Source organism: Lutra lutra, chromosome 7 (assembly GCF_902655055.1).
Source record: "Lutra lutra chromosome 7, mLutLut1.2, whole genome shotgun sequence".
In the NCBI taxonomy this organism is placed as follows: Eukaryota; Metazoa; Chordata; class Mammalia; order Carnivora; family Mustelidae; genus Lutra; species Lutra lutra.
In genome coordinates, this window is record NC_062284.1 from 92,905,985 (window position 1) to 92,917,717 (window position 11,733).

Below are 11,733 nucleotides of genomic sequence, written 5' to 3' on the forward strand. Positions count from 1 at the left end.
AAAATTATCCTAAAGTCCTAAAGACATTGACATATTACATTCAATCTTCTCTTAGAGTTTGGAGAAACAATGGATACTTTTCTATGACATTCATAGCTCTTCTCTGATAGGAATCTGCAAAAAGAGATTAATATTTATCCAAATCCTTACAAATGTTACTAATAGCATAACCAGATGCTTTGTTCCATCAAGAAGCTCTACCTAAAGCCAAATTTGCCATGGGGCTGTATTAGTCGGGATTCTCTAAAGAGCAACCATCAAGAGATATATATGTATATATTCATTCATTCATTCATAGGAATTAGCTTACGGTTACATGATTATAGAGGCTAAGAAGTTCAAACATCTGCAGGAAGCAAGCTGAAGACCCATGAAAGCTGATGGTATAGGCCGAGTTACAGTCTGAACACCTGAGAACTCACTAGGATAACTGATGATGTAATTTTCAGCTGGAGAGCCAGCAGGCTTAAAACCAATAAAGAGCAACTATTTCAGTTTGATTCTGAAGGCAGGAAAAGACCAAGGTCCCAAAATAGTCAGGCAGGAGGAGTTTTCTTTTTATTCAGGTTTTTTGTTCTGTGTAAGTCTTCAGCTCATTGGATGAGGCCCACCCACATGGGGAGGACAATCTGCTGTGCTAAGTGTACCAATTCAAATGTTAATCCCATCCAGAAACGTCCTCAAAGATGTACACGCCCAGAATAATGTTTAACCAAATGTCTGGGCACTTCATGGCCTGGTCAAGTGGACACATAAAATTAACCATTACAGGGCTCTACTGCCCACTCCAAGAGAGGAGAAAATCTGGGCTGGGTAACCGCAGCAACCATGATTCATCAACTAATATTTTTTAATGTGTTACAGTGGTTAATACAAATAAAATTTGTTGTTATAACTTATTTTTAAATTCTATATTGTCATAAAAGAAGTTGTACTGGATACTTGTTAAAAATGGTAAGGAAGCATTTATTCAAGAATATTGCAAAAAAATAAGAATATTGCATATGGATCAATACTACTGCAATAGGGGATCAATACTACCCCATTGAAATGAAAGGCAAACTTACTTGTGGAGCATAAGGAATAACACAGAGGACATCAGGAGATACAGAGAAGTGAGTTGGGGAAAATCAGAGGGGAAGACAAACCATGAGAGACTATGGACTCTGAGAAACAAACTGGGGGTTTTGGAGGGGAGGGTAGTGGGGGGTTGGGTGAGCCTGGTGGTGGGTATTAAGGAGGGCATGTATTGCATGGAGTACCAGGTGTGGTGCATAAACAATTAATTTTGGAACACTGAAATAAAATAAAATAAAATGTTAAAAAAAAAAGAAATGAAAGGCAAAGAGTATTCAGCATTGAGGTGAGCTAATGGAAAAGTACTAGAGGACAGTAGTGGAAATATTGGTCATCATGATTAAGTCATCTCTGTTTGCTAACTGGTTATAAAAATTAGGCTCCTACCCCTTCCCAGTCTCAGAGACTGGAAGACAGGGGCCCTATGTTTTTTGGTGATTACATTTCAGAGGGATAGCTTCCAGATTTCTAAGACATTCCTGGGGTCTAAAACTTGCAAGAAGCTGGGAGAAATTTTACATCTCAAAGAACAGAATAAAATTTACAATTCCAAGTTTTCTAAAGTATATGCTCTAAGAAAATGGAAGTGAGAGGCCAATAGTCAGGAAGAATCCTGTCTAAAGTTTAGTCAAGTTGAGGAGAATATTAAAGACATTTTGGTCAATACCAAAACTTTACTCAAAACTTTCCAGTTTATCATTCAAAGGAAAAAATAAGGTGTGGGGTTTAATAAATGGTGCATATATTGCAGGATTGTAAAAACAAAGAATTTTTAAAATTAATTTGCTCATTTTCGGTGCCCAGTATTTAAAATTTTGCCTATTTGTTATGTCAATCCACCTCAGTATATACACTGTAGCATGCTATGAATATATATGAGATATTATTAATTAGCTAAAGCTACTGATACTGAATTCCTAGGTAATAACATTGAGCTTAAGAGCATCCAGGGGACTTTTACAACTGCAAGCAGATGGAAGTGTTTTTAATGCACGTTGAAAGAAATTGACAGATAAAATGGGTACCTACTATTCCCTCTTGTTTCTTGCTTCTTCTTTATATTGCACTTGCTTTCCTAGATATTTTCTCCAGAAAATCCTACATACTCAGTGTTAATATATCCCTTTATATCCTTAAAATTAGAAATAACAGCGGAATTAAAATGATTTTGCTCTAAACAGTAGACAGTGTATGTATGCTCCAGGATTTTTGTTGTTTTTTTTAACTTTACATAGGTGATTGCCCTGAGAAACAAATCTAGAGACTAAATATTTGATATATAATAATAATATATAACAATATATGACATATAAAATAGCACAATTACTTATAACAATATTTTACATTTGTTTCAAAAAATGTTAAATAAATGTGTGAATTATGTGCTATCTTTCATCAATTTGTATTAGGTCCAGAAATATCTGGTTTATTCCTCAAGTTATAATACTTTTTTTTATATCCACTGATCAATTTTAATTGTACTTCTATTCCCATTTCCTTCACTGAATAATTTATTCATTTATTCAATAAATATTTATTGAACACCACATATATATTAGGCATCATGATAATTACTAAAAATACAGAAACTAAGTAGTGCCTACATTCAGTAAATACTCATAATTTTCAAATAATTATAAGATAATATAACAACTGCTCTAAGAGATATTCTTTAAGTTTTATATAATCACAGAAAGCAAAGAATCTAGGCCTGAGAAAGTTAAAAAAAAGTTTTCACAGAGAAAGTGATACTTGGTTTAATTATTTAAGGAAGAGTGGAAGCTTCTACATTTTCTAGCATCCACTGAAAAGGGGAAAAAATGAAATATAAATTCATAGTAGTAAAGAATACTACTATTTTTTTCCAGATTGCAAGAGATATATACCCAGAGAATATATAAGTGAGGGGCTAGGGAAGATGAACTCTGTTAATAATGTCCTGCTAATTGCAAGCACAATATATAGCTTGTGTTACTAGTGTTACCAATTGTCTTATTGTGGTAAAATTATTTTTGATGGTGATACAAAAAATGAATATCTAAAACATACAACATTTATTTAGGCTCCACACTAAGCACGGAGCTCAACATGGGGCCCAAACATGACCCTGAGATCAAGACCTGAGCTGAGATCAAGAGCTAGCCTCTTGGGGCGCCTGGGTGGCTCAGTGGGTTAAGCCGCTGCCTTTGGCTCAGGTCATGATCTCAGGGTCCTGGGATCGAGTTCCACATTGGGCTCTCTGCTCAGCAGGGAGCCTGCTTCCCTCTCTCCCTCTCTCTCTCTGCCTGCCTCTCTACTTGTGATCTCTCTCTGTCAAATAAATAAATAAAAAATCTTTAAAAAAAAAAAGAGTTAGCCTCTTAACCAACTGAGTCACCCAGGTGCCACAAAACATACAAGATTATTTGATAAAATAAGTAAGTGCTAAGCTGCATGCAATTTTTTAAAATCTTTACTTAAGATCTTTTTGCATTAAAAAATGGTAGCATGTTTTACTGATACTCAAGGCTAAGAAAATTCAAGTTAGTTTTAAAATATTTTGTTAAACAAATTTCCAGAAGTATATCATCATTTTTTTATCATCACTCATCATGTGATTACAGGGTATTTCTGAAAATATTAAAATATCCAGCTATTCAGCTAAACCTTGTGTGTATGTGAATTATGCATTCTGAGCATATCTTATATATAATATGTATAATTTGAACATAAATTTAATCAATGTGAAAAAATATTAGAAAATTTTAAAATGCCTCAATGTATAAAATCTCTGAAAAACCACAGAAGACATGTCAATGAAACATTCATGTGTTTTAAATTATATTTTTAATTAATTGTGTATTAAGTTAATATTTATTAATGTGTTCACATAGGAGTAACCTATTCCCTATGTTAAATAGCATCAATTTAAAAATTAACAAATTTAAAATTTTATTTTACATGTCAACGAATAAGGTACAATCAAGACAGTACGGTACTGGCACAAAAATAGACACAAAGATCAAGAGAACAAAATAGAGAGCCCAGACATGAACCCACAACTATATGGTCAATTAATCTTTGACAAAGCAGAAAAGAATATCCAATGGGAAAAAGTCTCTTCAACAAATTTTGTTGGGAAAACTAGACAGCAACATGCAAAAGAATGAAACTGGATCACTTACTTTCTTATACCATCCACAGAAATAAACTCAAAATGGATTAAAGAACTCAATGTGAGACTTGAAACCATAAAAATCCTAGAGGAGAATGAAGGCAGTAACTTCTTTGACATCAGACATAGCAACTTTTTCTAGATATGTCTCCCGAGAAAGAGGAAATAAAAGCAAAAATAAACTATTGGGACTTCATCAAAATAAAAGCATCTGCACATCAAAGGAAACAATCAACAAAACTAAAAGGCAACCTCTTGAATGGGAAAAGATATTGCAAATGACATATCTGATAAATGGTTAGTTAGTATCCAAAATCTAAAGAACTTTTCAAACCCAACACCCAAAAAACAAATAATCCAATTAAGAAATGGGCAGAAGACATGAAAAAGATTTCTCCAAAGAAGACAGATGGATGACCAACAGACCCATGAAAAGATGCTCAACATAACTTCTCATCCGGAAAATGCAAATCAAAACAACAATGAGATAACACCTTACACCAGTCAGAATGTCTAAAACAATAATACAAGAAACAACACGTGTTGTCGAGGATGCGGAGAAAGGGGAGCCTTCTTGCACTGTTGGTGGGAATGCAAACTATTGCTGCCCCTCTGGAAAACAGTATGGAGTTTTCTCAAAAAGTAAAAAATAGTACAGGGACGCCTGGGTGGCTCAGTTGGTTAAGCAGCTGCCTTCGGCTCAGGTCATGATCCTAGCGTCCTGGAATCAATTCCCACATCTGGCTCCTTGCTCGGCGGGGAGCCTGCTTCTCCCTCTGCCTCTGCCTGCCATTCTGTCTGCCTGTGCTCGCTCTCTCTCTCTCTGACAAATAAATAAAATATTAAAAAAAAATAGTACTACTCTACAACCCAGCAATTGCACTACAAGGTATTTACCCAAAGAATACAGAAATACTAATTCAAAAGGATACATGCACCCCAGTGTTTATAGCAGCATTACCTACAATAGCTAAATTATGAAACATCTATTGATGTTTGGATTATCCATCTATTGATGAATGGATAAAGAAGATGTGGTATGTGTATGTACATATATATGTCCACATATACAAATGGGAATATTATTCAGCCATATAAAAGAATGAAATCTTGCCATTTGCAATGACACAGACAGAGCTAGAGAGTATTATGGTAAGTGAAATAAGTCTGAGAGAGACAAATCCATATAATCTCACTCATATATGGAACTGAAGAAACAACACAGATGAACATAGGAGAAAAATAGAGAGAGGCAAACCAGAAAACAGACTCTAATGGCCATCATTTAGTTTATAAAAGGCTTTTGACAGTTGGCAATTTGTTATTAGTTCAAATTAAGTCATTCTTCAGCTTAACTTATCATGGTTTTATCAATTTAGTTTTCCAAGCTATTAACGGTACATTTCCCTTATTCTAAATTTTTCTACAATAAACCTGGCTACTAACTTAAAGAGCACTTGAGATCATCATTGCTTAATTTTTTTTCATTTTATTTATTTATTTGACAGAGATCACAAGTTGGCAGAGAGACAGGCAGAGAGAGAGAGAGGAAGAAGCAGGCTCCCTGCTGAGTAGAGAGCCTGATTCGGAGCTTGATCCCAGGACCCTAGGATCATGACCTGAGCTGAAGGCAGAGACTTTAACCCATTGAGCCACCCAGGTGCCCCATAAATTTTAATTAGATAATACATTAGACTTGTTATTACAGTGAGTGCCCAGTCAACAAAATATAATAAAAGTCAGTTGTGGTAGTGGTGTACACATACACGTATAATGAATATGTATCAGAGATGAAGATGAAGTCTGCTGTTAATAGCAGAGATTCAGATCTCTCTGGTATGAGCTAAACCTCTGAATTTGGGGCCTTGGTGCAAAGGAAATGTCTTAATTGTCTCGGATTATCCAACAAGAAGTACAAGGAAAGGTAAAGTAGCTTCTGTATTATAAACTGTAAAATATTATGATGATTTCCTCTTTAGAAAATAAAGCAAATTTAAGCTAATCATACCTAGGTTTCAAAGAGTGAGTATATTTTCACTTAAAATGCTCTCAGAATTATCAATAGCATTGCACTCATAAATATAATCTGACAGACAAGTTTTGATTTCTTATGTTATTAAATTGTTCCCTTGAGTAATAAATGAGACAATAAAAAGAGTCTCATTCTTTTGAAGAAGCAAGAGTAAAGAAAAAAAAAAACTGAAGAAATAATCCCCCACCAATTCCCAAACTGTAATCAAGGAGAAGGACTACTTGCAAAGAATCAGCATCTCAGGGTTGGGAACACAGGAGAGAAAGTATAACAGGATGAACTGCACTTCTAGCTGGTATTCCTGGGTGACATTCTGTCTTTAGATGATGCTTTGAGACCTGACTGAGACCCTCAAGAATGCCTATAGGACCTAGTAAAGTGGTCCAGAATAGAGGCCCTAAAGTGGCCAAGTCATCCTACTGGTTAGCACATTTCTGAAGAGGATGCCCAGATTGTAAGGAATATTTTTCTAGGACCAAGGAGGGAAGCAAGAGTAATAGCTATTGGTCCCATTTTTCTCATTTCCTTTTTCTTATTCACGATACCCAAATTAATATTTTTTTTCCTATATAGAATTTGGTGTATAGAAGTACAGAGTTTATTGAAAACATCTGAGGATACTGGACAAATGTATAACTGGTTCTCTTAAATCAATTTAAAAGGTTTTGTATCAATTCTTCAATAGCTTGTACAAGCTAATTAACATTTGCCATCTCAGTTTCCTCATGTGTGAATGAGCATATAAATTATATTTATTTCATGGAATCATTATGAAGATTAAACGTCACAAAGCTTAAGTTAGCAAACTTTGCACATAAAGGTCCAGGTAATAAATACTTTCTTCTATGTGGGCCATATAGTCTTGGTTTCCCCTCCTCAGTGTTGCTTTTGTAGCATGAAACCAGCTACAGAAAATATACTAAAGAATGAAGGTGACTGTGTTTCAGTAATACTTTATTTACAAAGACAGGCAACCCACAAGATATAGATTATTGACCATAGTATGCTGATTGCTATTATCATGCATGATAAATAATTACCATAGGTCTTGGAACATGGCACAACAATATCAGTAAATGTTATTATTATCATTGGATCTTAATTTAATATGGCTATTTATTTCAGTAATAATAGCTAATGGTAATAGGAAGTTCATTCTTTCTTTATTCAACAAATATTTAAGTCAGTGTGCCAGGTTATGTACATACTATTTCTTCTCTGGAGTAGTCTATTGGTTATAGGCCATGAAGGTAGGGCTCCTAGAGCAGACAGGAGAGCTGAAAAATGTAAGAAGCAGATCTGAAGTTATAAAAGAAACACATTACCAGATATATATTATCTTAATTAATCTTTACTACAACAGTTTGCTTGAATACTTGGATCCTCATTTTCTGAGGCAGAAACTGAAGCCCAAAAAAAGCAAAGTATTCTGCAGAAAGTCACATAACAAGTAAGGAAATATGTGAATTCAGGGCATCAAAAAATAAAGCCTATGGTTCTTTTTGTTTGTTTGTTTGTTTTGTTTTTGTTTTTTGGGTTTTTCTTTTTTTAATTTTGCCTTTCTGCCTGCTGCCTGCCTTGAAATATGAATAAGATCTTAGAAATACTGAACTCAAGAATCTCCGTACCTCATAAAATTCTATAAAGGTTAAAAAAGGGGTATCGTTGAGCTTTATCTGAGAACCACTGAGGAGGCAGAAAAAATTACAACCAGTTAGATGAATGGCTCAGAGTGTCTGAGTACATAAGTCTATTTCCTAATACGTCCCCAGGTTAGTTAACTGCTAGAAATTTTATTTAAAAAAATAAAAAGAATTCGTTTCCCATTTCCAACAACTTGTAAAATGTAATGAAAATATTCTCCCCTAAAAAATATATACAAATGAAATGTTTAATTTTAAAATATCTTCTCAAAACATGGATAAGACAGGCAGAAGACAGAAGAGATAAAGAAGCAAGATTACAAAAAGATAAGAGAACACCCAAGCAGATATTTTCCCTGAAGGGATCTTCTAAATCTGGTTTACTGCCTGGGATTTAACTGACCTCAAGAACATTGAAATTAGGACAAAAGGGGGCTACTACAGTACAAAGAGCACATAAATATAGTTTATAACTTCAAAATTAGTAAAGGTAAAAAATAAATTGAAGCACTCAAATAAAAACACCATTAAAATCAAAAGAAAAGGAGAAGAGAAATCATAAAGATTAGAGCAGAAATCAATGAAATAGAAACCAAAAAAACAATAGAACAAATCAACGAAACTAGGAGCTGGTTCTTTGAAAGAATTAATAAGATTGATAAACCCCTGGCCAGACTTATCCAAAAGAAAAGAGAAAGGACCCAAATAAATAAAATCATGAATGAAAGAGGAGAGATCACAACGAACACCAAAGAAATACAGACAATTATAAGAACATACTATGAGCAACTCTACGCCAACAAATTTGACAATCTGGAAGAAATGGATGCATTCCTAGAGACATATAAACTACCACAACTGAACCAGGAAGAAATAGAAAGCCTGAACAGACCCATAACCAGTAAGGAGATTGAAACAGTCATCAAAAATCTCCAAACAAACAAAAGCCCAGGGCCAGACGGCTTCCCGGGGGAATTCTACCAAACATTTAAAGAAGAACTAATTCCTATTCTCCTGAAACTGTTCCAAAAAATAGAAATAGAAGGAAAACATCCAAACTCATTTTATGAGGCCAGCATCACCTTGATCCCAAAACCAGACAAGGATCCCAACAAAAAAGAGAACTACAGACCAATATCCTTGATGAACACAGATGCAAAAATTCTTGCCAAAATACTAGCCAATAGGATTCAACAGTACATTAAAAGGATTATTCACCACGACCAAGTGGGATTTATTCCAGGGCTGCAAGGTTGGTTCAACATCCGCAAATCAATCAATGTGATACAACACATTAATAAAAGAAAGAACAAGAACCATATGATATTCTCCATAGATGCTGAAAAAGCATTTGACAAAGTACAGCATCCCTTCCTGATCAAAACTCTTCAAAGTGTAGGGATAGACGGCACATACCTCAATATTATCAAAGCCATTCTATGAAAAACGCACGGCAAATATCATTCTCAATGGAGAAAAACTGAAAGCTTTTCCGCTAAGGTCAGGAACACGGCAAGGATGTCCGTTATCACCACGGCTATTCAACATAGTACTAGAAGTCCTAGCCTCAGCAATCAGACAACAAAAGGAAATTAAAGGCATCCAAATCGGCAAAGAAGAAGTCAAACTATCACTCTTTGCAGATGATATGATACTATATGTGGAAAACCCAAAAGACTCCACTCCAAAAGTGCTAGAACTTGTACAGGAATTCAGTAAAGTGTCAGGATATAAAATCAATGCACAGAAATCAGTTGCATTTCTCTACACCAACTACAAGACAGAAGAAAGAGAAATTAAGGAGTCCATCCCATTTACAATTGCACCCAAAACTATAAGATACCTAGGAATAAACCTAACCAAAGAGACTAAGAATCTATACTCAGAAAACTATAAAGTACTCATGAAAGAAATTGAGGAAGACACAAAGAAATGGAAAAATGTTCCATGCTCCTGGATTGGAAGGATAAATATGTGAAAATGTCTATGCTACCTAAAGCAATCTACACATTTAATGCAATTCCTATCAAAGTACCATCCATTTTTTTCAAAGAAATGGAACAAATAATCCTAAAATTTATATGGAACCAGAAAAGACCTCGAATAGCCAAAGGAATATTGAAAAAGAAAGCCAAAGTTGGTGGCATCACAATCCCGGACTTCAAGCTCTATTACAAAGCTGTCATCATCAAGACAGCATGGTACTGGCACAAAAACAGACACATAGATCAATGGAACAGAATAGAGAGCCCAGAAATGGACCCTCAACTCTATGGTCAACTCATCTTCGACAAAGCAGGAAAGAATGTCCACTGGAAAAAAGACAGCCTCTTCAATAAATGGTGTTGGGAAAATTGGACAGCCACATGCAGAAAAATGAAATTGGATCATTTCCTTACACCACACACGAAAATAGACTCAAAATGGATGAAGGATCTCAATGTGAGAAAGGAATCCATCAAAATCCTTGAGGAGAACACAGGCAGCAACCTCTTCGACCTCAGCCGCAGCAACATCTTCCTAGGAACATCACCAAAGGCAAGGGAAGCAAGGGCAAAAATGAACTGTTGGGATTTTATCAAGATCAAAAGCTTTTGCACAGCAAAGGAAACAGTTAACAAAACCAAAAGACAACTGACAGAATGGGAGAAGATATTTGCAAATGACATATCAGATAAAGGGCTAGTGTCCAAAATCTATAAAGAACTTAGCAAACTCAACACCCAAAGAACAAATAATCCAATCAAGAAATGGGCAGAGGACATGAACAGACATTTCTGCAAAGAAGACATCCAGATGGCCAACAGACACATGAAAAAGTGCTCCATATCACTCGGCATCAGGGATATACAAATCAAAACCACCATGAGATATCACCTCACACCAGTCAGAATGGCTAAAATGAACAAGTCAGGAAATGACAGATGCTGGCGAGGATGCGGAGAAAGGGGAACCCTCCTACACTGTTGGTGGGAATGCAAGCTGGTGCAACCACTCTGGAAAACAGCATGGAGGTTCCTCAAAATGTTGAAAATAGAACTACCCTATGACCCTGCAATTGCACTACTGGGTATTTACCCTAAAGATACAAACGTAGTGATCCGAAGGGGCACGTGCACCCAAATGTTTATAGCAGCAATGTCTACAATAGCCAAACTATGGAAAGAACCTAGATGTCCATCAACAGACAAATGGATAAAGAAGATGTGGTATATATACACAATGGAATACTATGCAGCCATCAAAAGAAATGAAATCTTGCCATTTGCGACAACGTGGAAGGAACTAGAGGGTATCATGCTTAGCGAAATAAGTCAATCGGAGAAAGACAACTATCATATGATCTCCCTGATATGAGGGAGAGGAGATGCAACATGGGGGGTTGAGGGGGTAGGAGAAGAGTAAATGAAACAAGATGGGATTGGGAGGGAGACAAACCATAAGTGACACTTAATCTCACAAAACAAACTGAGGGTTGATGGGGGGGGGGGGGGTTGGGAGGGGGGGTGGGATTATGGACATTGGGGAGGGTATGTGCTATGGTGAGTGCTGTGAAGTGTGTAAACCTGGCGATTCGCAGACCTGTACCCCTGGGGATAAAAATATATGTTTATAAAGCTGTAAAAAAAAAAAAAAAGAAAAGAAAGGATGAATACCCATGTTTTGTAGCAACATGGACGGGACTGGAAGAGATTATGCTGAGTGAAATAAGTCAAGCAGAGAGAGTCAATTATCATATGGTTTCACTTATTTGTGGAGCATAACAAATAGCATGGAGGACAAGGGGAGATGGAGAGGAGAAGGGAGTTGAGGGAAATTGGAAGGGG